The 26,268-nt window shown below is 46.9% G+C and overlaps 1 protein-coding gene across 10 annotated transcripts in view; it reads right to left on the bottom strand.

Annotated features, from left to right (window-relative positions):
* LOC1271726 (eye-specific diacylglycerol kinase) overlaps window positions 1–25,326 on the bottom strand; it is a 129,008-nt gene extending 103,682 nt beyond the window's left edge. For 3 of the 10 annotated variants that reach the window (XM_061649373.1, XM_061649499.1, XM_061649554.1), the window contains exon 1: window positions 17,383–17,563. The gene's annotated coding sequence lies outside the window, so the exon portion shown is untranslated. Of the gene's footprint in view, window positions 1–16,873; window positions 17,318–17,382; window positions 17,564–25,260 lie in introns of those variants that run through there. The other 7 variants (XM_061649298.1, XM_061649431.1, XM_061649625.1 and 4 more) reach the window with 6 other exon arrangements.
* Window positions 25,327–26,268: the final 942 nt, after the last annotated feature.

Below are 26,268 nucleotides of genomic sequence, written 5' to 3'. Positions count from 1 at the left end.
ATTTTGCCACAAGTAGAAATAACCATTTTACTCCAAATGAAACATTTTACAAACTTAAACTTAAAAAAAACATTACATTCTATTATAATGTTTGTTTTTTTCCCTTACATCATACATAAATGCCATGCGCCTGGATACACATCCCCCTTTCTCTAATTATTTGATAAATTCTTATAAACGCTTATTTTCAAGATAATGAATATTGCATCGTTTTGAACAAAAAAACGTAATATGCTATTTTTTCATTTATTTAGCAGCTTTAGACTATGAAGCGTACATTCCCTATAATTTAATCATTAAAAATAATTAAAAACGTGTTACTTTGCCAATAATGCAGGTGGCCATGTTACTCCGCGTTCCTCTACAACTTAAAGCAAAAAGAAAAAACAGGCGAGCTGGAAACGCGCAAATGACTGATTTTAGAATTTATGCTCATTTCGTGCTCGGCGGCCACAGAGTTTGTGTGTTCGTCGCCACGTTGATGGCAGCACGTTCCAAGGGGGGGGGGGGGGCAAAGACCGTTTGCTTTACAACAAAAAAAATGAAGAGAAGAGAAAAATAGTCACTCACACACACACACACACACAAATCACCTCACCAAAGACCTGTTTAAAATAAACAGAAATTGGGAGCTGGTTTCGAAGCCAGTGAGAAGAAAAAATAACAAGCAGAAGCAAACAACAACAAAAAAGTTGTCCAACTTGCCTTCAAAATGCCTCACACAACCGTCACTCTCGGCAGGAGTGTGTTCTCGGCTGACGTAAAGCTTGGGAGGAATAATGTAACAGAAAAGCCAGCAGGCAGCAGGACGGGTCCCGAGATGAGATGGAAACGGGGCCGGGGAATTTCCATATTTTACCCACCCCAACCCGTTCGCCCGAGAATCCTTTGCGTGATGGTCTATCGTTCGTGCGGCAGCAAACAAAAAAAATCGCATAGACGCGCACACACTCACAAATTCTAGTGAAACGCTAATTTGCTTTCGCATTTATTGCGCATCTCTAGCATTACCCATTCTTGTTCCAACTGTCTCTCTCTCTCTCTCTCTTTCTCTCCAGCTCCGGCTAGCTTTTCACGGGCAGGACACGGCGAAAGTGAGGGCGCAAACTGCGGGCGTAATGTTTCGCCGGGGCTGTGCGTTTGAGCCACCAGTCACGTTTGCGAAGCAAGCGGCGAACCTAATTTGTCACCCGCGTTGCGTTGAGTAATGTTAGGAGCATTTGTAACGTTGCAAACTAATGCTTTCACACCACGTTCAAACAAAACCAAAAAAAAAATGGCAGCAAATCCGCCACGATGAGCTCCGCCCAGCCAGCGCCATTTGTAGCCGGTAGCTTTGTTTTACCGAGGCTGTAAAAGGCGGGAAAGAGTTTACAGCGTTTACAGCGATGCACTGCACCGTTCACCGAGTCATAAATTGTTTTATTTACTAATTATGAGCGCGGGCTAGTATCGTATCCGGTATCCGCGCGGAATGGTTTGTTGACATTTCATTTGCGCTCTGCCCCGAGCCACACGGCCGGTCGCAATTTCGTTCGTTCACACACACACAGTGCGTTGCGTAAATGTGCGTACGAGCGGTTGGAAAAGAAATCGTTTGTTCATCATTTCCAACACTTTACAAAATCGGTATTAGTTTTTGCTCTATAAAACGCCATTGATTTTTTTTATGTCGCTATGATATTAATAACGCTAGCTAAACTCCAACCAAGCTAGCATACGTTCATGCCTTGCACTGTACAGACACATTCCTCTCGGGACGTGTCGGACAGATGTTTTACGACAGCACTCAGATGGCACCACCATCCCCCCGGGAGTGACTCGGGCAAACCCCTGTAAAGCCAACGTCCTTCTCATCCACAGTAGCAGCATCATCATCATCATCCGTCACTGAGCAGAGGAGTCCCTAGCGGTGCCGTAGAGTGTGGTGTTTTTTAATGACCGTTCTCGGCCAAACCCGGCCAGCACAAAATGGGAAGTTGCAACCGATGCGAGCTTGTTTGTAGGCAATCTTGTAAAGCTACTACCAGCGCTGGCACTATTTCGAATCTATACTAAGTTTTTTGTTGTTGTTGTTGCTTGTTGCCTCTTCTTGGACCACACTATACCGGACATCTGCAAGACTCAAATTCTTGCCACCAAACCGCTCCCACGCTGATGATGCTGACATAAATTGCACGCTGCCAGTTTAGGTCCACCGACGCGAGTGCGCTGCCTTAATTGTGATGGGCAAAAGTTTTTCCCTTACTGTCGAGAACGGCGAGGTAACATCTTGTGCACCCGACGCCTTCCCCGCGGCACGCACACGGAATCACACTGATGGGTTTCGATAATGTGGAGGTGTGATCGAAATGTGCTGAAACACTCACTACGCGCACACACACATACACACACACACACAGACCCTTTAACGTCAAGATGTTCAGATAGCATTACCGCAGCAGCAGCAGCAGCAGCAGCAGCTCTTCAACATCTCCAAAAGTTGCCGACGACATGCTCTCAACATCTCCAATAACTAATGAGTTCCTGCGGCAGCACCTCCTATACAAAAACAAAACATGACGTGTGACGTGTGTGTGACATACTTGGCTGCGTATGATAAACACACACACACAAACGCGTGCGCGCATGGGAGCTGGAGAGCCACCAATGACAACGACCCAGCCCGGCGAAGCAAAACAACAACAACCAAAAAAAAGAACCATGCTGCCGAGTAAACAAATAAAAACGAAAACCTCGCGTAACATGATCTATCCGTGTGTGTGGCCTCGATGTATCGCCCCGGTCGTATCGAAGATGAAATCGACCAGTTGATAGGTATCGGCACACAAAACTTACGGGTCGTGAACTTAACGCATCACACACACATACACACATACACACATACACGTTTATTCACGTGTGCGGTAGCGTAACGGTGGCGTATCGGTGCAGTGTCCAGGGGTCGGCAAACTTAGTCCCAGGGAAGAGGCAAAAACCACAGACAAAAATGTCATTTAAAGTGTATACGCCGCTTATGCATGTGGCACGATAAAAGTGGGTTTATGAGTTCTCGAGGAGACCTTTCCAAATACCTCATGTTGGATTTCGACAACAGTCGACACACTTACATACACATCCCAAAATTGTTTTTCATTTTACTGCATGTTATTGTACATCAATCTTTGAAAACACAGTTCAAGAAAATGGGTTCAAAAGGGCGAACAACTGCTAGATGGTTAGACTGAGTCGAGTTGGACGTGTTTTTGTAAAACATTGAACATTTTGAATACTCATAAACTGAAAGCAATACAACAGAGCTCGACCTTCAATGATTGGGAAGTGCCTATTAGCTCAATATTGTTCAGAGAATAGTTGAACTGTTACGAAGAGCCCTACTGTGCCAACCACTGGGGTGGTGGATATTATTACTACCATCCAACTCCTGTGCCTCCGTTTGTGCCCGTGTTTGTGGGTTGTGTGTGTGTTTTGAGTTGGTGGTTGGGCGGGAAAAACAAAAACTCCTTCAGAGCAACCAACCACCGAACCGATACCCTTACTAGCCGCTTGCTGTGCTGTGCTCTGTGTGGTGGTTGCTAAAGTTTTGGTCGCTCTTTATCGACCGGCGTGCCGACACGTGGAAAACCATCTTGCGCAGCGAGCTGCAGCAAACGGGGTACACACCAAGATGACGCGGGCGACAGCAAGATGTTAATCAATAGTCGGCTGGCAGGTACTTCGGGGTTAAAATTGAGCGCCCGCGGGAGACGCGCGGGACAGAGGTTGGTTTATCTTGACGTGCTGATCTGCGCGCCGAAGGCCGAGAGCGAACCGTCACAACAACGCAAACACCAAGCACCAGCCGGGGGCGACGGAAGGTGGGCGGAATCAGACATCAGGAAGAAGGCCTGCACACTTAGTGATGGGTCAAGTTGGCAAACATCTGGAGTCGACCTCGATCTGTTTCCGGAAATTTTGGAACCTACTCCAGAGATCTGCCCAGCATTATCCGGGGCCGTTTAGAATTGTCTGAAGCCTTTCGGAATCACCTGGAGTCATTCGGAGTCGGAGCCATCCGGAGTCGTCCGGAGTCATCTAAAGTTATCCATAGTCTTCCGTAGTCGTCCAAATTCATTTGGAGTCATCCAGAGTCATCCGGAGTCATCCGGAGTCATCCGGAGTCTTCCGTAGTCGTCCGAAGTCACCCGGAGGCTTCTGAAGTTATCCAAAGTCGTCCGGAGTCATCTGGAGTCATCCAGTGTCATCGGGAGTCATCGGAAGTCATCGGGAGTCATCCGGAGTCTTCTAAAATCATCCGGAAACATCCGGATTCATCTAGGGTTGCATTCTTCCGGAGTCTTTCGGAGTTATCCGGAGTCATTCAGAGTCATCTGGAGTTATCAGGAGTCAATCAGAGTCTTCCGGAGTCATCCAAAGTCGACCGGAATTGGACTACTAAGAAACGGAGTTGGCTCAAGTTATCCAAAGTCGTCCGGAGTCATCTGGAGTCATCCAGAGTCATCGGGAGTCATCGGAAGTCATCGGGAGTCATCCGGAGTCTTCTAAAATCATCCGGAAACATCCGGATTCATCTAGAGTCGAAATCTTCCGGAGTCTTCCGGAGTTATCCGGAGTCATTCAGAGTCTTCCAGAGTCATCCAAAGTCGTCCGGAATTGCGCTACTAAGAAACGGAGTTGGATCTGAGTTGTGGGTGCGCTCCAAAAAGCACACCACTACTGTCAACATGGTCGGCTGGGTGGCACAACCATTTTTTTGCCACCTCCACTCCGAGCGAACGTCGCTAAGTGGACGTTGCGCCATCGCTCAAGCAACGCCCGAAAGACGCAACAATATCCCAACGGCAGCGCAATGCAGCTGCCCTGTCACTGCCGATGGTTGGTAAAGGTTTTTTTTTTCGCAAGACGTGTGCTTTTCTCTCTGCCCATTGGTAGCCCCTGCACAAATACATCAAGCCGCCACAGTGACCTCATCAGTAACCGTCAGTATGCTCCTCGGTGCCGCTAGCAACGCCGGCAAAGGGGATTTGACTGTCACCCAGGCGGGGCCGCTTGAAGGCGCGCAGGTACGCGCCCAGATGAACTCGTTGGGGGATGAACCTTTGAGAGCTACCGTTTGCCGCATCCATGGCGCATTGGCGCGATGGGAAGCAGTCGTCCTCGTTTCGGAAGCACGTCGCCAACTTTGCAAGCAAATTGCTGTAGCAACAGCGGGACAGACACCGCATACATCCTCTTGACACGCTGGACCCGCTCACCCGTAAATAGTAGATCCAGCGCTTAATGTCGCCCATTCTTCTTCTGGCGAAGCGAGCTTCTTTCGACGGCCCCCATCGCTCATCGATTGGACATTGAAGGAAAAAGGGCCTCCTTGCCCAACCAGAACCGATTGGTTTGCAGAGCGTTTCGAAAATCCCTCTAATCTCCCCATGCTTTCACCCAACCAATGCACGATAAGTGCGACCCCCACCGCCAGATGGCGCAATCGATAATAAATGTCAAACATTTCCAGTATCTTAACATTACGAAGCGCGAAAGATGCGCCAAACAAAAACAAAAACAAAAAACAAGTCGTCCAACAACACGTAAAAGCTCGAGAGCTGAGGATTTGTGACCGTTATGCACCCCACCCCCCCCCCCCCCTCCTCTCCCTCCCTTGGTCCGGCCCCAAAATTCCGATCGGTCGCGGGGTGAATGGTAGTCGACGCCATCACCAGCGGAATTAACAATGATGAATTACCCTTCTTCGCATAACGACACCACCCCCTCATCTGCTCTGCCCCTCTTCCTCCAGCGACTGGGACAGGGGATGGCATTTTGGGACGACCCTTTGCCCGCACGTGATCGATATATACACAGCTGCCCGTGTTCCGTGCCCGTTTTCTGATTCGTCTGCATTTTCCGCTCTAAAGCGCTCGCCTGCTGGGCGGCGGGGGCAAACAGTGCTCCTTCCAAAAAAGAAAAACCAATCCATCCGTAGCCGATGGAAAGGATGCACATTAGCGTCAAACGGCCCCAGCAATAGAGCACGAGCGGCACCCCTCGCCCAAAGCAAAAACCAAAAACAAAAACGACGCGCAAAGAGCCGCAGCTTTTGCTAGCAAAAAGGTAACAGCAGGCGAAGAGATGGTTTCGTTTGCCTTTTTTTTACTCCTTCTCTTCTTCTTCTTCTTCTGATTCTTCTTCTTCCTCTTCTTCCTTTGGCTTGCAGGGTTGAATCATTTGCCCCACTACCTCCGACCGGCTCAGGCTGCGGTTACGGCTGATTTATGGCCTAATGTTGAGGTCCTTGGAAACCGAACGGGCGAGCAAAAAACAAAGCAAACCCCATCCTTTTCCATTTTTGCCGACCCACGCTGATCGGGATGAGGGGGGGGGGGGGGGGGGGGGGGGTTGCGGGGTTGGCCAAATGCCTTTCGCCATCTTTCACCCGGTCCACAATCTTCGATTTGTGTGTGTGGGTTTGCGCGGATGGATGGCTTATTGGTAGCTTACACGCTTTCGCCAAACTGTAAGAGAGAGCGAGAGAGAGAGAGAGAGAGAGACTCCCCCGTACAACACTCCCAACTCTCCCCTGCCGGGCGGACATATGTTTGCTTCAATATTAATAAATCCCTAATTCCTCGCATCACACTTTGCCACCACCAACCACCAGCCCAGATAAACCTTTTGTGTTACCGCCCGCATTGTCTCTGGCACCGGGGGTGTCTTCGTAATTTTTCGCCTGAATCGTAATACGTCACTCAGCGTGGTAATGATCAGCCCCCCCCCCCCTCCCATTTCACTCCCCTTTTGGCTTACGCTTTCCACCATTGCCAAAAAGGGCGGGAGGGGTGGGGGGAAGAGGGGGTGAGGTTCAAAAATAATAATAAACAACAACAGCCAAAACCTCCAACCGAGCAGAGCGAGAACCAATTTCGTCCTTAATCCCCGTGCCGCTCTTGTGTGGTTGTTCGCACAGGCCTGGTGTCTGTGTTGAAGGCTTCAAATAGAAAACACTGCCACACACACACACGCACACGCCCGATCGCCCACATGTAGAGAAAGTGGGTGGTGGATTTGCCAAAAAAGGTGCGGCAAAAACAACGGTTAAGGCAATGGAAGGGCCCGACAGCTGCCACCAAAAAAAAAAGCCCAGTGAATTAGGGGAGCGGCACCAACAGACAATGCGTGTGTGTGTGTGTGTGTGTGTGTGCAGGGAGCTTCCTATTGGAAAAGGAATCCTTTCATAACGGACGCAACGCTTCTGCTGCTGTGAAGCATTTCTCAGATTTAATCGACACCGGTTAGCAGAGCTGTGCTACCGTGGCGTTGGGCTTGTGCGGACAGTGGGGCACACTGCTGTAGGTGCGCACCGGTGCTACTCCAGTTCCGCACAAATACATTATCACAAAAAAAAACCCACCACCAATACACCAGAATGTTAATGTGAAGCTTAATTGTCGGGGACGATTGTTTTGGCTTGAAAAAGAGCCAGAGCGGAACTTTTTTGCAATAAAAAATCCACAGTCATCTTTTCCAAGTGTGTATGCTCGCAGGCTTCGTCTTGAAAGGGACGTAAGTCAACGTTTAGCTGAAGATTCAAAGTTATATTACGAACTAACAAGCTGCCACATTGCCAAGTAGGCCGATTGATTGGGATCTTGAAGGATGCCCTGAAGTCTGCCCTAAGTTTGAACGCATTGCAAAGTGTTTAGTGCGAGCATGTAAACTCACAACATTCTCCCTGCTGCACAACATCTCACAACTGTTGCACCATTTTCGGGGCCAAATAAACAATGTTATAACAATGTTTAATTTCAATAAAATGAACGTCAAAGAAACGAACTCGGGTAATATAAACGTACGTTAATATTGGGAATAAAGCTAATGTTTTAGTTGGGATTGAACAACGTTCAAAAAGGCATCAGAATTTCAGTGACCCGTCAAAATTTTACACATAGTTGAAGAAGTTTCAAAAGCACCTTAAATGTGTTACTTGTTCACTTATGAGAATGTCCAACCCTGTAGAACGCTCAACACTTCCACCCCGTTTGCGGGGTAGAGCTTTGCAATGACGATTGAGTCAGTTGTTATTATCTATTTCTTGCATTCCTCGTAACCGACCGGCAGGGAAGCAGTGTTACAATAAAAGCCGACCTGGGAGCAAATGTGTAATCACTTTCTGTCTATGTGGTGAGAGCGGCGAAGGGTTTCGAACATACACACGCATAGCCAGAACACGGCACGGTATCGGAAAAGACACTTGGCCTGTGCAGATCGTACACAGAGAGATACGCTAATCGGTAATTGGGAAACGAATGCTTCACCATGCCCAATCCTTCGTTTCGCAGCCGGATACCTTTCTAGGTGCGCGTAAGCCCATGGCTCACCATGTCAGCGAGTGGCGGATTCCCTACCATCACCGCTGCATCACAAGTGCACCCGTGAAAGGTCCCAGGTAGTTGCCGTCGTTGGTTTGCAAATTCCGCACAAACTACCGAAAAAGCTTACTGTAACATCAGAGTTAAAACATCCCTCAACATCATGATCGTGCCTTAAACTTTGCCACACCGCAAAACCCGCGTCCCGGTAGAAGGAGAAGCGTGTTGGAATAGCGCACCGCCATCTTTACGGTGGGCGGGTCGTAGATTGTACACCGTACGCAGGCAGCTGTACCTGCTACTCACTAGCAGTAGTTTGGCGAACGACCAACGTACACTTTGCCATGTTGAAAGCGCAGTGACACACACACACACAGACACACACATACACGTAGACGAGGCGCTCGAGGCACGGACTCGCTTTGATCTGTATGACGCTACCGTGCTGCCCCTTCTAGATGTGTGTCGGTGTGCAACAATTAGGCGCTGCAAAATGACATTACTCAGCGAGGAAAGCTGAGTATATGTGTATGTACGTGTGTGTGTAATTCTATGCTCTACACAAACCTTTACGCCAAAAACGAACCAGCTGCCGACTGCTTTTACCATACTAAACGGTGTTTGGTCCCTCGAACCGGATTCATGATGACAAACGCGTACGTCACCGATGGGTTTGACACGATGGTACGTGCTCTGTTCCCGACCGGACTGCAAACAGCAATGCCTCCACACACAAACACACAGACACACACAAATTTAGAGAGAGAGAGAGCGACAGGCACAGGACACGTTTGAGTGTCCCCAAAAGATTACAGCCGAAAATCTTAAAAGCCTTTCTAAATTCACCTTTTTCCCTGCTGCCAGCACCGACCTCAAGAGTGGCAAACGGGGCGCAGTGTGAGTGCCGGGGGGGGGGGGGGGGGAGGGGGGAACTAATTTCGAACACCCAACCCAATGGTACCGAAGAAAACAGAGGACGCTCGGTGCCTCGCTTCTAGTGGCCGTGCCGTGCTAGAACTCTTCCGGGGTTCGCGTTTCGTCTGCTCGGTTGCGGCAACATGACACGGCGTGTGGCGGGGTTTTTGATTTGCCATCGCACACGACCTCCATCGCAGCACCCCCCCCCCCCCTCCCGAGGGAGCGGCCCGGGCTTAAACTCAATTGTGTTTCGCTCGAGGGCGCAAAAAAAGGTGAGAAGCTCGGTGCGGCACCGCTGGGACTGGCTGGCTGTTCGGCGTTGTTCTGCGTCCCTTACCGGGAAGAACAATGGCGACGCACGTAATCGATTCGGGCGACTCGGGGACGACCCCTTGACAGCGCGAAGGATCATTACAAGAAGAAACCGTTCAGGCTATGGTATGGGGTAGGGAGAGAAAGAGAGAGTTGGGGGCGGGGGAGGAGGTTCACCGGGAGATTACTGTGTTGCCCCAGTAGAAGACGCTCGCAGGTTACTATGCCAGAGAAGGGTGGACTTCATATCGCGGCACCACATCGGAAATGGAAGTTGGAGCCCCGAGGATGTATTCTTCATCTCCAAAAAAAACACTGACACACATACACGAAACAAAACAATAACACATGCACTAACCATGAGGGATTGGAATATAAATAGAGATAAACGACACACACACACACACACGTATGTCCAAAAGCCCAAGAGTATCTTTTGAGGACAAAAAGGTTTTGGCTCAATTTGGAAGTACAAAAGAGAAGGTGAGGACCGAGTAGGAAACCCAATTTATTGTCCCCAGACGATGGCTTTTGGGCAAAGAGCAAATGGATGTGGGAAGGATGTAGTAAACTACCACAGCATCAGTAAAAAAACAATATCTTTATAATAAACCCGAGTTCTACGACCCGGAACTTGTTCGTTCGGTTTTTAAACGGTTTTACAGGAGCTTTTAAGTAGCTCCCGGCAAGGATGGCTATCGTAAGATGGACATACTCGTTCGCCCACCGGAGTGTATTGCTTCGGGCACGCTTTCAACTCACAATGTAGCTAGTTTGCATTTGAATAAGTGACAGCCTACCGGTCATCTGTCAAACAGGAATATAAGTTCCTGGCGACCCCAGTAGACCGCTCTGCAATGTGTGCCTACGAAGGCATCCGACGCACGAGCTTCGAACAGGGTAATGCTCTTCCTCCATTTCATCCTGGGTTCGAGTATTGTTTTGGTTTTTGTTTTCGAGCGAACAAAGACGAATATAACACTATCCCGCTCTACACCGGCACCAAGCCGGAATGCCGCTGGGGCAATGCTTTGGGGTTTTGGGCAAGCGTCAGGGCGATCGGTAACAAACACAAACCAACCCATTGGACGAAACCGGGAGCGGAACAGAGGGTGAACCGTTCGCTTCTTGCATACGATTAGAGACATCTTCCACATCTCCAACACACACACACACACATACATGCAGCTCATCCACTCACCATCCACCTTGTTGGTGGTGGTGGGACGGTTTTATGCGCCCATCAACTATGTATGCTCATCATAAACATGAATGCTAAAGTAAGGTCAACATGCACAGGAAAACATGTGTGTATGGGCCCTACTACTTCCCTTACAAAATTAGACGGAGAAGAAGAATAAGAAGAAGAATAAGAAGAAGAATAATAATAATAAAAAGAAGAAGAGCTCCGGGATGAAGGATGTAGGGTGGGAGCTCGTATATCTTTTTACTACCCCGTTAGGAGGGTTCTACTATGCACCCATCCCCAAAACTGCTCGACGACGTAACTCACAAAGGACGGATTTTGGAGATATTTCGGAAGCAACTTTCCATGATTGAGTCTGTAGGATGCGCTCGTGCGTCAGTGTTTGTTGCCGAAAGCTGACAACGGCCCTCCCGGGGCAACAACTGCTTCTCGCTCACTCGCTTACACGAAGAAAACAAAAAAAGCTGAAAGCAAAAGAAGGTCAAAGACGGTCCAGCGTCCCTCCCCGCACGTGCCCATCGGTCCTCCTAACAATGGGGACCGGAAGGAAATGATGTGGAGAGTATATCAACCTTTCTCCCTGTACCTAGCTGGTTCGTTTCGCCCAGGTTGCCGAAGTGGGCAGCAGAGAGAGAGAGAGAGAGAGAGAGAGTGGGACGATCTGAAGCGTGCCGTCGGTTTTGTTTACCTTATTGATTGAGCGTGCACCCGCGTCGGCGATACAGGGATTTGAAGCGCACGTTCGCATCCATGCCCGAAACCATCGCCCCGCACCGCACTCATTGGGACACGCGAACCCGTCCGGCAGCTCCCAGTCGGACGAGGCCGCAAGTACGTCGTGCTGGTACGTTGGGCCGGCAGTTTTGCAGCGTTTGTTTACGTGTTACGCGTGCGCCCGGATCTTTCGTGGCCGAGAACCTGGCACCATTAGGGCGATGCGATGCGGTCCGTCAAATGCAGACGTGGTACGTTCTGTTTATTTTGATCCATCATTTTCTGAGCACATAATTATAAACCAGCGTGAATGGTGCTCGCACAGGTGACAACGGAAGCCACGGAATATCTCTGTCGGATCTTCCCGACAAGTAGACAGTAGACGTAGCTGTGACTTAGTCCGCAAGTTCCGCAGTTTTGTAGGAGCATATTGGTCGGCCCTTCAATACCTCGACATCTTCGCCCGCAGAGCTGGCCCGGTCGCACCCCAGCAGTGCGAAACAGTTTCAACTTCTCCAAAAAAACGGTCCCCCAACATCCCAGGCAGTATATTGCGGGTTCATTATTGTTATTAAACTTGTAAACTTGTTCCCAGCTTCCAAAATCTGACCCACACCGGGAGAAGATAAACTCACGCTGGCACTGATTCAACAACCCCTCATAGCTTCCACAGAAATGCGCCAAAATGTTGCCACTTCAGGTGTACCCTCAACTCTCCTTTACCGACCCCCCCCCCCCCCCCTCATGCAGATAGCAACGAAGAAGCACCGCACTGAGGCTTCAAGGATCCTCGGCCCCGTTACACGCGGTTGGGGATATGCAAACTTGTGCCTTTTTTTCCTTTTGTGTGTGCACACCGGCTCCCCGCACGAACACCCACACACACGCACACCGCGCTCTTGCCTCTTGGTCTTACTTTTTTCGCCCCGTTTGTTTGATAGAAGCAGCTATATTCCACCGCGAAACAAAAGCTTTCACCCTCGGTCTAGGGCCTACAATGGCACAAAACAATGGCGCACCATTCATACAACGCTCGCTGCCGCGTGCTGCCGGGCCTAAGTGTGAATAAACAAGCCGGCAACAAACGGTTGTCCGTTTCTAACCTTTCTAGATGTGTGTGTGTGTGTTGTTTTTTCGGTCCCCAATCCCCTCCCCCGAATGTCTCACAAAGAGCGATTATTTGCTTTTGCTGCGCGTGCAATACACCTCATACCAGCGGATGACGGGCTGCCGACAGGGGCGCTTCACCATTTCAGAGACATTAATTTTTCATTCTGCACGCGTGTGCAAAAGGTGCCACCATGTGTGTGTGTGTGTGTGTGTGACTTGCGGCCCGTCAGCCTACCCGCCTAGGTTGATTGAAAGGTTGAGGATGATGTCCTCGAATTAGCGTGGCGTGGAAAATGAGAGAGAGAGAAAAAAAAAGATAGCAAAACCGCGCACCTGCTTCCGGGGCCTGTCGGTTGCTTTTGGGGTGGACCGTGTTTTTGGCGGAATCAAGCCCGCGCGAGCGTAGAGCACAAACAAAGGCGAAAAGCTATTAACTGTACCGTGTGGCACCGAACAAAACAAAACTCCTTAACCTTAAACAAACCCTCGGCAGCGTGCGTAAGCCCAAATGAAGCTCTTTAATCGCTTGCCCTTCGCTCGCGAGGTACAGTTTGTGTTCGGCCCCGCAGTGGTGGGTGGAACAGAAGAAGAAGTAACAAAAAAACACCCCGCCTGGAAAGCAATTATTATTTGTTCCCCCCCCCCCTCCACTTATTTGAGGCATATCTATCTTTTTCAGCAAGAGGGCAAGACCGGGTAGGCAGGGAAGGATATAAATATTCATCAACTCCCACAACTCCCAAAATCCCTCGGTTCCGCTCGACACGCAGCTCCGGCGTGTAATAGTAAGTCACCCGACCTGGCGCTAGTACTTTGCGCGCAAAACAATTTCTTTAAGCCTTAAAGTAGCGGGCGGCAACTCCGAGCCGCTTCCCGAAGCTGCCACTGGTTGGCACTGGTTGGCATGTTTTTTTTTTTTTTGCCGGCAATCAAGAGGACGCAGGACGGCAGGCAACAATGGGCGTAGCGGTCACGAATTTTGCTACATCAGGCGGCCAAAACGCCAGTTGCCCCGAGTTGCCGCCATTCGTCGACAAACATTACCGTCCAAATGGTTCAAATGTCACGGTGAGAAACCGAATTTCATTCCAGCTCCTGGTAGATTGCTTGTTCCAGAATTTGGATTGCAATTAATATCAACCGTACCAAGTTCAGGATTTCCTGAAGTATTACCATTGGAACGAATAGCTTCAACTCCAACAGTGAAATTGTTCCACATAGAGCCTCAGTTTCTTCAATCCAGTTAGTAATTGTTCTGAAACGTTGATATCAAGACATTAACAAACACAGTTTGGAAACTCCAACATAGTGAAATACTAGGACACATGCACTGTGATCCTTATATCTTAAAAGTTCTGGATACCCCGGTAATGCGTACCTAAAATTCTTACGATTAAATATGATGATATTTCAACTTGAGTTCTGAACCTATGCTCCTCTAGCGTCTTTAGTATTATACCGTTTAAACATCCAAAAGTGAACATCCGATTGAAGTAGATTGAAAACTCCAACTGTTAAATAGGATGACACAGATATGAAGATGCTTAAAACTGAAACTTCCTGATAACTTCACCGCTCCGTTCGAGGAGCTATCTTCCAGTTCCAATAGTGTGTAGTTTCGATCCTTTACAGCAAAACTGCCAGCAATTTCTTGCGCTGCGAGCATATGCATAACTCGTACTGTGTGTAACCAGCACCGCACAATCAAGCGCGTTTCTAGCTCCAGCGCCCAGATACGGTGGTATATCCCGGATAAACTCCAACAGCAAAAGATCAAGACAAGCGAAGCGAGGAACTCCTACACATTTGCCAGCAAAACCCGTCGAAGCGTACTTCTTTATCTCCAATTCCGGTGGAACTCTTTCTCTCTCTCTCTAGGAATAAAACTTCACTAAGCATTACGCCCAGAGTCACAAATCCTCAGCTCCGCTTCGTCTCCCCTTCCACACGGTTTCCTAAAAAATAGCTCGTTTGAGGAATAAAGCTCGGATAAAATAGCACAAAAAAAAAACACACCAAGGATTCTCAGAATCTAGAGCCTAGCTTGTGCGTGGTGGAGTTGCAAACTTCTCCCGAAAGTTTACACACACACACACGGGCGCGCGCGCGGGCGCCTACAAAAAAGAGGACCTAACCCGGCCCAATCCCGGCCCAATCCCAGGGTCCTTCCCGGTAAGCGAAACCCGCGTGAATATCTAAGCGAGAATCGATGCAAAAAGGGAAGTGCTCGCTGCTCTATAATTAAGTATATCCCGTGTGTGTGCGGATCGCCGTTTACAGCATAACGGCCCCTGGTTGGTTCGGGATGGGAGGTGGAAGCCTAGCCCCAGCCCGGCAGCGTCGGGTGCGGACGGAAGGTTACATTCGATTGATTCGCTCGATTGTACCATGCATAATGTATTGCCGAGAGACGAATTAGCGCAGAGAGCTACTTGGGGGCGAGCTTGGGAGTCGGCTGGCACACACACACACACACGCCACCGTTAAAGACCACCACAGGGCGCACGTAAACACAGATGCACTCCCCCCCCAGGGGAAGGAGGTGGACGCGGCACGCGGCCACGGATGGTGGGAAACGCAAAAATTGGGGAAAGTCAAGAGTAGAGACATCCGTCCCAACAATGCCTGACGCCGGGATGCCTCTTTCATTCTCTCTTTTCCCTCTCTCTCTCTCTATCTCTCTCTCTCTGCACAGCAAACCTGGGGGCCGGTGCGAGGTGGAGGATGTATTCTGAACCGATCGCGGCTGAATCGCGCCTAGAGGAAGCGGATTCTATTTATAAGACCCATTCAACCACGCGGTCCCACAGCAACGCACACCGATTTGGATGCGCGCGCGCGAGCCCGTCTATGTGTGTGTCGGTGGTTGCCGCAATGGGGAAGGTATGTTTCGTTTCGTGTTTTGTTTGCCTGTTTTTGACAACATACCGATGCCGATGCCCCCCACCCCCGCCCTTAAGATGCCGCCCATCCGCCCGTTCGTTCCTGTACCGGCGCTGCGCTCAATGCGCGAAAAATCAATGCGGACCTCAATGAGGAGGAGGTTGACATCTTCCGCACCGCATTTTGATTCTCATGCTGCGAGTGGCATGGTGGGGGAGGGGGGGGGAGGGGAGTGCTGAGGCAGGCTGCGAGACCTGGATGGATAATTACGCAAACTCCCTCCCTGTTTCGCCTCCACCAACTGCAACCGCAGCTCGGCAAAATGTGAATTGATCGGTCCCGGACTCGGAGAGCAGAACTTTGTAACTCGATTACACACCGGCACACACACGTGGAGGCGGGAAGCATGGCAGTGTGGGCATGGCGGGAAGAGGGTTTTAATATTTAAATCGCTGGCAGCAAATTGCCCGCGGGGCCGTCGCTCCGGGCGGCTGGCCGGGAAGCGAAGGACTTTGGGGGGGGGGGGAAAAACGACAACAAAAAAACCTTCCTCCCGCTGACGTAGAGCGTGGAATCGTCGAGTGGGGAGGCGCTGGAATCGTAAGCGTGGAGTGGAATAGGGGAGTAGGGGGTGAAGCTGGAGGAATAGGGGGTTGGAAGTCATCACCTGGGAGTATACACGCTTGCTGTTGCAGACCAGGCCGACCGACCGAACGACCGGCGGGCATGTTTTTGATCGTAGACAGGGAGAATGGTCCTTTCGTGCACCGCGTCCGTTCCGTGTCCTTTACCTTCTCTCTCTCTCTCTCTCTCTCGCTCCCTCTTTCTCTTGGTGGAACGGGTTTGTGATAGAAGAGCCTTTGGCAGTTGATAGATAGACAGGTGGCATTACCTCAGAGAGGGTCAGTAGCAGGCACGAGGCAGCTCTGCGTGACTGGAGGTAACATGTGAGGATTGGTTTTTTTTTTTTGGAAAAGAAGTACACACACAAACACAGCCACAGATACAGATACACACACACACACATATAGAGATAAAGACACGCACGTTTCGCCAAGTTGCGGCTCCTAGACACCTAGCGAGGAGTGCCGAAGAGGCTATCCTCTATCTTCCTATCCTTTATCTTCCACACCACTCCAAGATCCGTCTCGGACTCCACGACTCCTCTGCGCTGGATTGGGCTATCCTGAGAGTTCTGAGAGGCTCGGGATGCATTCGGCAACAACGAAAAGCGACCAGCAATCCTGTCCTGTGTGCTGCAAACTACAACCACACACGAGTCCTCCCTGTACACACACACACACACACTTGCCACACTGGTACACTTCACCACACGCAAGCAAACAAGAACTTCTACCTGAAGCAATACCTGAACCAATCGTCCGTGGTCGGTCCTAGACCGATTCGCCTGCACCATCCATTGCTCTAAACCACAGGTGTCTCTAGCAGGATCGCTAGCAGTGGACCCCCTCTCTGAAGCAGCTCGCTGCTCTGCCTGCCAGATCTGGCGCTGTCCGTCCAAAAACGCCTGCCGATGCCTTGCCGTACGGTTCTGGTTTGCGCTGAGCCGACCTAAACTACTGGCCTCGCCGCTCTCCAAGGCCTTTTTGTATTCTGCGTTCTCTGTTTTTGTTGCTGCTGCTGCTGCTGCTACAGCTGCTGAACGTGTGGCACTACAATACTCTCTTCTGTTGCTGACTTTTCCATTGCCGCCTCTCTCTCTCTCTCGTGTGTGTTTGTTCTCTCTCTCTCTCTCGCTTTTTCCCTCTCTTTTTGTCTCTCTCTCTCTCTCTCTGAATGTGTGCGTGTGTCCAAAAACAGTGACAAACGAACAATAACAAATTCAAAACAAAAAAACCCCAAAAAAAACGAACGCACCTGCAGTTACTGACAATTATTGTCGTCGCAGCCGTCCCCGGACGGCGTGTCGACGTAACCGAAGGGGGTGGGGGGAACGGGGGATCGGCAACGACAGCAACGACAGCAGTAACTTAAAAAAACAATAACAACACGAGCACTGCCACTAGCGTGTGGGTGCGTCTGGTACGTACGGTACACTAAATTGCCGGAAGTGTTGGGTGCGCTACGGCACCGTACCCCGTTGGCCGACGCGAAAGGAACCGACCCGAAAAAGCAAGGAAAGAGGAAGAAGCAGCCAGCCCATCCGCCACAAAGGGAATGGGGCAGCAACAGCCCGGCAAAGAGGCAGCAGAGCACGATTTGCCCACCCCAAGCGGCATCGCTGAGAGAGAATTAAGCTTTTCCCGTTGTTCCCCCCCCCTGACATACCCACGAACGGTGTGTTTGTTTCTACGCGATGCGTTATTCTCTGTTGTTGTTGTTGCCTTTAACGCTGTTACCGCAAGAGCTTGAAGCAAGAAGCGTTTCACACCATCACCGTCTCACCCAGACTTTGGTGTTGTGATGCGTTTATTTGTACCCCCGCCCCTATGTTCTTCTTACCCGTACCGCGCACCCCATACATTCTGACTTAGAATTCAAAGCAAAGCGAGATGGTCTAACTGAATTTGGAAAAGATGAGATGATTTTATACAATGTGGGTTAACTGACTTGTTCTCATATTTATGTGAACAACTCGGATTTTTTGTATTCAATTGAAAAAGCAGACTTGCAATTGGCGAGGTTTGAATGTATTTGACTTCGTCACATGACAGCTCGCATATCTGTCAAGTCAGAAACGTAAACAAACACGGACAACCGCCCGTAAAGATTGTGTGCAGAATAATCGTAAAATTTTATGTGAAAACTCGGGAAAAGGTAAGTGTTCTGTGCATATTTCAGTAAATAAACTATCTTTTAATGTTTGAACACATTATTCCACAGGAAAAACATCATTTCATCCCGAAATTTGGCAACATTCGCCTGAGTATGATCGAGCAGCTGTGTGTGTGTATGCCGACGAAATACGACGCCGGTAAGATGAAATGTTTCACTTTTTCACTTTTACTTTACTTTTTCACTTTACTTTGTCATGAAATCACAGTGAATTGTAAAAATAATGCAGATTTAATGATATTGATCTTTGTTACAGTTTCTACAACAATCACTAAAGCCGGCTGTGATCGTGATCGGCACATTCTCAACTGGACCAACACACCGGTCGTTGTGTATCTTCAAGCAAACCAACGTTGGCATACACCACAAAATAGCATGGAAAGGAAAGTATTATAAAATAATGTCATATATGAAAGCATTCTAATCTTTCCTTGTTATTTTTCCACTGCAAACAGGACATTGGATCACCGCATCGACAAGTGGTTTTTATGTGCAAGTGTTGTTAAAAAGTGTGTTGTACGGTGTATTATGTGTTTTATTTTATTTGTATCGCTTTGCAAGTGGTACAATTAGTGCGTTTAATCGTTGTAATACAGCTAACATAAGATTTACCCGAGCATTAGAAGCGGCAACAATACATGTGCCTGACGCAGAGACAACAACGCCGTCAGCATCCGTTGATACCATCCAAAGTGATGGTTGAAATCGTATATAAACGTGTAAAACCATATATTGGGGCATGTAAGTATTGAATAATAGTTAAATAAAATACATTTTATCGTTGTACTGGACAATGTGCATCGAAATTTTAAAAAAGTGTGTGTGTTTTTGTTTACATCCGAATACAGAACCCACAGCGTTATACTGTGGTTCGAGCACTCGCTAAGTAACGCTTGAGCTTTGAGCTTTCATTGAGCTTATATAGAATGTTACACGCTACCTGCTCACTAAGGACTGCAATCGAGCAGTGTTATGAGCAGGTAGCGAGCAGTAACGCCTCCATACAAAAATCGCGAAACGTAACGCTCCAATGCTATTTGGGACGGTTCGGGCTCTCCCGCGCACTCGCATCTCGATCCCCCCCCCCCCCTTCATTCCCTCATCCCGCTCCCCTCCCTTTAACCCGTGGAAGAGCAGTCTCTCGCGAACCAGTTTTCGGTACCGATTCGGCAACGCACTGGCAGCCGAACCCACGGCTCGAGACGCCCCGACGAATTAGTGGCCCCGAAAGCGTCGGACCGTGCCGGCCCATCAGCTGAGCCGCTGCTCGTGCTGGCCCGGACTACGTACAGGTGCACTACTGGGCGCCTCCTTGAAACAGTAACCTCCCACCCTGTTGGCCGTGTTGCGGAGTGCGCGTAGTTTCATTCATGTTTCGTCTGGTTTCCGAGCACACGCCGTCGTGCGCTGGACTGATTTATTTGGTCGAGATGGTCGTGTCACGCTCCTCAACGACTGCCTGATGTTTTGTCTCTTTCTCTCTTTATCTCTCCCCAAGCGGCATCGCTGAGAGAGAATTAAGCTTTTCCCGTTGTTCCCCCCCCCTGACATACCCACGAACGGTGTGTTTGTTTCTACGCGATGCGTTATTCTCTGTTGTTGTTGTTGCCTTTAACGCTGTTACCGCAAGAGCTTGAAGCAAGAAGCGTTTCACACCATCACCGTCTCACCCAGACTTTGGTGTTGTGATGCGTTTATTTGTACCCCCGCCCCTATGTTCTTCTTACCCGTACCGCGCACCCCATACATTCTGACTTAGAATTCAAAGCAAAGCGAGATGGTCTAACTGAATTTGGAAAAGATGAGTGATGGATATTTCATAACGATTCAGATCACATATTTAAAAGCAAAATTTACAAAAACTTGTACTAAAATTTTATAAAAAAATTAAAGGTTTCCGCCCTCGGTATAACGATATAAAAATAATTATATTAACAACTTATATATAGTATATTATATATATTCTAATATAATATACCATATGCATAAATGTCTATATAAGTATATATATATATATTTATTTCTATATTTATGTTTATATATGTATGTGTATTTATATATGTAATTATATATGTTTTTTTTTAACATATTTACATGTTTCTATTAAAAACAACCTTGGGATCACAAAAAAATTATCAAATAATTCCACACGTGCATGAACATGCTTACTAGTTAGGTTATCGTTGTACATAAATGTAATAAAATACATTTTAATCATTATTAAGTTTATAATTATCTTCCTGATTATTAAAAAAAAACACTGTTGTTTGTTTTAATTTAAACCGTTTTGAAAATAGCAATATATATGATACAATTAGAACTCGCTAATTGCATTTATATCATATGTCTACAAAAAAAAGATATATTTTGTTTATTAGAAAGACATTTTGTGACACGACTAATGTCTGCGTATTTTATCATGTTTGTTAACTCAACATCAGAACAAAATCGAAAAATCCAGCAATTGCTACACAGAAAACATTAATGAGGAAAGCTAAAGAGTCGAACCCATTATCGCAAGGAAAATTTGTAAAACATAATTACATTTAATGCTTCAAATTCAAATAAACTACTACTACTACTACTACTACTGTCATGTTTGTTATTTTATACAATGTGGATAAACTGACTTTTTCTCATATTTATGTGAACAACTCGGATTTTTTGTATTCAATTGAAAAAGCAGACTTGCAATTGGCGAGGTTTGAATGTATTTGACTTCGTCACATGACAGCTCGCATATTTGTCAAGTCAGAAACGTAAACAAACACGGACAACCGCCCGTAAAGATTGTGTGCAGAATAATCGTGAAATTTTATGTGAAAACTCGGGAAAAGGAAAGTGTTCTGTGCATATTTCAGTAAATAAACTATCTTTTAATGTTTGAACACATTATTCCACAGGAAAACATCATTTCATCCCGAAATTTGGCAACATTCGTCCGAGTATGATCGAGCAGCTGTGTGTGTGTGTGTGTGTATGCCGACGAAATACGACGCCGGTAAGATGAAACGTTTTACTTTTTCACTTTAGGCCGCGGGGCCATGGGGATTCTCAGCGCTCATTTTCTCAAGCACTCATGAGTGCTTTTGAGAAATCCTCGTTCTCAGCGTTTGTCGAATCGGAACAAAATCGGTTTTGAGAATCTTTGAGAATCTTTGAGAAAGTTGACGATGCAGCGATCGGCTAACTGAAATATGGAGAATTGCGCTATTTGTTTATCGGAAATCACTTTGGAAAATGTGTTCAATATTTATAAATGAAAACGTTAAAAAACATGCGATTAAAAACTATTTTTCTATTTAAAGCTCTAAATAAAGCTTGAGTGTCTATATCAGTTTCTCAGAGTGAGAAAAACTGACGACGGCCACGGGCTAGCGTCTGAGAACAAGTTTTGAGTGCTTAAGAAATTGATATGAGTGCTTGAGAACGTTTTCTCAGCTTGAGAAAGCCCCGTGGCCCCGCGGCCTTACTTTTTCATGAAATCACAATGAATTGTAAAAATAATGCAGATTAAATGATATTGATCTTTGTTACAGTTTCTACAACAATCACTAAAGCCGGCTGTGATCGTGATCGGCACATTCTCAACTGGACCAACACACCGGTCGTTGTGTATCTTCAAGCAAACCAACGTTGCCATACACCACAAAATAGCATGGAAAGGAAAGTATTATAAAATAATGTCATATATGAAAGCATTCTAATCTTTCCTTGTTATTTTTCCACTGCAAACAGGACATTGGATCACCGCATCGACAAGTGGTTTTTATGTGCAAGTGTTGTTAAAAAGTGTGTTGTACGGTGTATTATGTGTTTTATTTTATTTGTATCGCTTTGCAAGTGGTACAATTAGTGCGTTTAATCGTTGTAATACAGCTAACATAAGATTTACCCGAGCATTAGAAGCGGCAACAATACATGTGCCTGACGCAGAGACAACAACGCCGTCAGCATCCGTTGATACCATCCAAAGTGATGGTTGAAATCGTATATAAACGTGTAAAACCATATATTGGGGCATGTAAGTATTGAATAATAGTTAAATAAAATACATTTTATCGTTGTACTGGACAATGTGCATCGAAATTTTAAAAAAGTGTGTGTGTTTTTGTTTACATCCAAATACAGAACCTACAACGCTATACTGTGGTTCGAGCACTCGCTAAGTAACGCTTGAGCTTTGAGCTTTCATTGAGCTTACATAGAATTTTACACGCTACCTGCTCACTAAGGACTGCTATCGAGCAGTGTTATGAGCAGGTAGCGAGCAGTAACGCCTCCATACAAAAATCGCGAAACGTAACGCTCCAATGCTATTGCCTGCGAACAAACGGCGTCCACGGGCCTGCCCACGCCCGAAATGCACAGCCGATGACATACGATTCTATCTTCACCATTAACATGAGAGGGATAGAGCTTATACCCCGAACGTACCCGAAAGGTATGCATGCTTCACTCATCAGGATCTAAAGGCAAGGACAAGGCAAAAGAGACACAGAAAAATTTCCTCACGGCTACACATGTCCTTTTGATGCGTTGTCTATGCGTCTCGCTCGGTATCACAGCGGCATACGGCAGGCGAGCAGTACAAATGCTGCTACCTGCTGCGCACACATGTTTATCGAACATAACTATTCGGTTCGGCTCGGTAAACTTCACAAGGACGCCGGAACACAAGGGCGCAGACATTTTCATGATTTTGTATGACTTCGGGTGTTTTGGACCGTACGTGTGGGCGCAGACATTTGGGTCACTCCTTCTTTCTCTCTTTATCTCTCACTCCTTCTTGCTCTCTCTCTCTCTGTATCTATGTCTCGCACTCGATTTGCTTTGGTATCGCTACGGAATGTCTACCCATTCCACCTCAGCATCCCAAAATGTCAAGAGTGTACAAAATTTCAAGTATATCGGAGGAGGTATGCACATTTTTTACTGAACATGCAATTGATAGCCGAGCTTTTGCAAACTTTCGAACGCTTTTGGGAAACAATAACGAAAAAAAAACGTTTTGACAAAAGAAAGAAAATCTCACTCAAAATCTCACGGAGAGCTTAGCGCGCCTAAATGCGTGCAACATTAGTGTTGTATTGGTTCAGTAATTGAATTAAGCTTCATCCGTGGATTACGTTACGATGATAGAGTGGGAAGTGTCGTCAAACGTTACCAATAGTCGAGTCTTTTCCGTTTTAAGTTCGTAGGTTGAAATTTCACCCTCTCAGCTGTTTGCATCGTATAGCAGTTTTCGAGCAGCTATCTAAGTGGGTATAATATACAGATGGGCTTATCCCAAGGTGTATGCATTTAGAAGACTGATTTTTATCGCTTCTGCTTTTGAATGAAGATTTTAAGAGTGTTTTGTGTGTTCGTCGAGTCTCCAGACAGCTTGTTCGAGCAAAAGTTTTCACTCGTCCTGTCAAAAAGTGATGTGAAAATTTGTTTGTAAAAAAAACATGCTATGAGACCACCAGGACTACCTACACTTTGATTCTAGATTCCATCACCTGATCCCTCTAATGTACCTCGGGATAAATGAAAACACCACCTTTTCATGCCCTGTTTTCGAGCAGCTACTCGAATCTAATTCTAGCTTTGAGGCTAGAATAATCTAGACTGAAAATTGCAGGCCAGGTTTATGTGTGGTTTTGTATGGAGTGTTTACATGATTTCAGCCTCCAAGTGTCAAACTCCACATAAAAAAGCTGACTAGAATCGTGAAGGGCCCCACTGATAGGTAAAGTTATGAAAAATCCTATCCCACTCCAAAATGCCGGCGCCGACTCCGGGAGGTAGGTCCGACCAGCATTATCCGGAACCGTCTGCAATCGTTCGGCGCCGTCCAGAGTCGAAGTCATGCGGAGGCGGAGTTGAAGTCGTCCGGAGTCAAAGTCGTCTGGAATCGGCTGGAGTTGGCCGGGGTCGGTCTGTTGCTGTTGTCCGTAAGCACGATTCTTAGACTCCGGGCGGAACAAGTGGTTCCGACTTTGCCGGAGTCGGAATCGACTAACCCGAGTAGGATTGTGGGTGCGGTCCACAGAGAGCACATGCGATTTGAAACAAGCAGCACCAGATTCCACTGTAAAGCAGAAAGTAACATAACCTGTTCCACTAATGTAACTTCATTTTAGGTTTTTTTTTCGCGACGGAGAGGGAGAGGGGTTTTCCAACATTTCAGTTTCTTACACTAGGTAGGAGATCGAAAATTTGCAATTTTTGCAGCGTTACGTAATTGATGGATGAAGCCTCACTGTCAAAGGAGCTTTTTAATCCGCACACACCGTGCATACCTTTGGGCGCTTTACGCTACCAGTGCACACGCTTTAAGATAACTAATGTCGAATGATGCTTTTATTTCCATGTTAGAATACTTAGCAATCTCTATTGAATGTTTTTTTTTAAATTAATTCTTTGAATGTAAAAGTTTGCTTTATTCCATTGCAATTATTTGAATAAATTCTGCGAAATAACAATTTCACACAAACAAAACGGTTTTCAATTTATCTTAACACGCACTTAATAAGCTGTTGTTGGGACGAAATTATCATAAACGTTTCCAAGTTCCTTCAATTTGTAAATCCCATAAGCCCTGGCTAATGATAGTCTAATTTATGTTTAAAAACATATTATTTCTCCATGACTATGTGCTGTGGTTTGGCACAGGAACGGTTGCATTTAAAATAATTTGCTTGTGATGTTGGTTTAATTGGGAAAATAAAACTGCCAACAGTTACATTGGACTTTTTTTTCAAAAAATTACTCTGGCAATGTTCAACCACTTAATTTTACTCTGCAAATAGCATAACTTACAAATGTAATAACGTAATATTTTTTTGTAGTACGAAAGCATCGTTTGTCGAGCAAATTGCATACATTCAAAGTGAATTTATAAAACGACAAATAATAGAAATAAATTATGAAAATTCAAGAAACAAAAGTTTCAATAATGTTCCATACACTTACCTCCGTGCGTTGTACTTTGCTCTGCAGCTAGGTGTGTTGATTGTGTTTGCTGTTGATGTAGAAAACCTCCAAACCAAACGAGACAAAAGAAAAACAATGCCCCAACGCCCCACAAACAACAAAGCAACCAAACCGCCGACACAATCGTGATCAAACCAAACCGTTCCTTCCTCCATCCAACGCGCACGCATGTATACTCACTCATTTCTGAAACGAAACGGAATAGAAAATGAAAGGGAAAGAAAATTAATATTTACTGCAAAAGGGTGCGCTGGAGAAAACAACGATGGCTTCTCTACGTGGTAAATGAGACAAGTCGCGCGGCAAGCACAAATTGGGAGAAATAATTCAAAAAATGCAAAAGTATATGCTGTAACCGCAAAATTAAGAGCAAAGTAAACGCGTAAAAAACGTTAGTGAAGGTGGATGGTTAACCCTATGACGGCGGAAACCAGTGACAACGGCTGTCTGCATTGTCAGTGTGAAGTAGTACAAACTTGCACATCTAAGCGACGCCTAAATGTATGCAATCAGCGTTGCAATTGCACACTAGCGCCATTTCGAAAATACGTTTTTAAACATTCTCTTTATTTATTTAAAGCAAAACAAAAAATAAGATTGAAGTTATCTAAATAATGTATACATTAAAAAAAACTAACGAAACCATTTTTTTTTTGTTGTAAATACAACTTTCATACATTCCACCACCAACAGAGCTTTCGTGCATGATACAACCATTCCGAAAGCTCGCCAACGTAGGATCGCATTGCCGGACGCTCACGAATGCAGCCCGTTCGAGCCGACGATACGCGGTACGCAGGCACGACCGCAAAACCCGAGCAACCGAGCAGTACAACAGGCGGCGAACCGGCGACACGGCGCTCGTGCGCAAAACGGCACACCGCGCTGGACCGTGCCAGTGCAGTGGGTGTGCCGGTTGCAGTCGCATTCGCGATGCACTCGGCCACAGCGGGCCCATCGCCAGCGCCCAAAGCCAATCGTGCAGAT

This window comes from Anopheles gambiae, chromosome X (genome assembly GCF_943734735.2).
Source record: "Anopheles gambiae chromosome X, idAnoGambNW_F1_1, whole genome shotgun sequence".
Taxonomy (NCBI): Eukaryota; Metazoa; Arthropoda; class Insecta; order Diptera; family Culicidae; genus Anopheles; species Anopheles gambiae.
The sequence above is the reverse complement of the archived record's forward strand: the minus strand, read 5'-3'. Positions and strand labels throughout refer to the sequence as shown.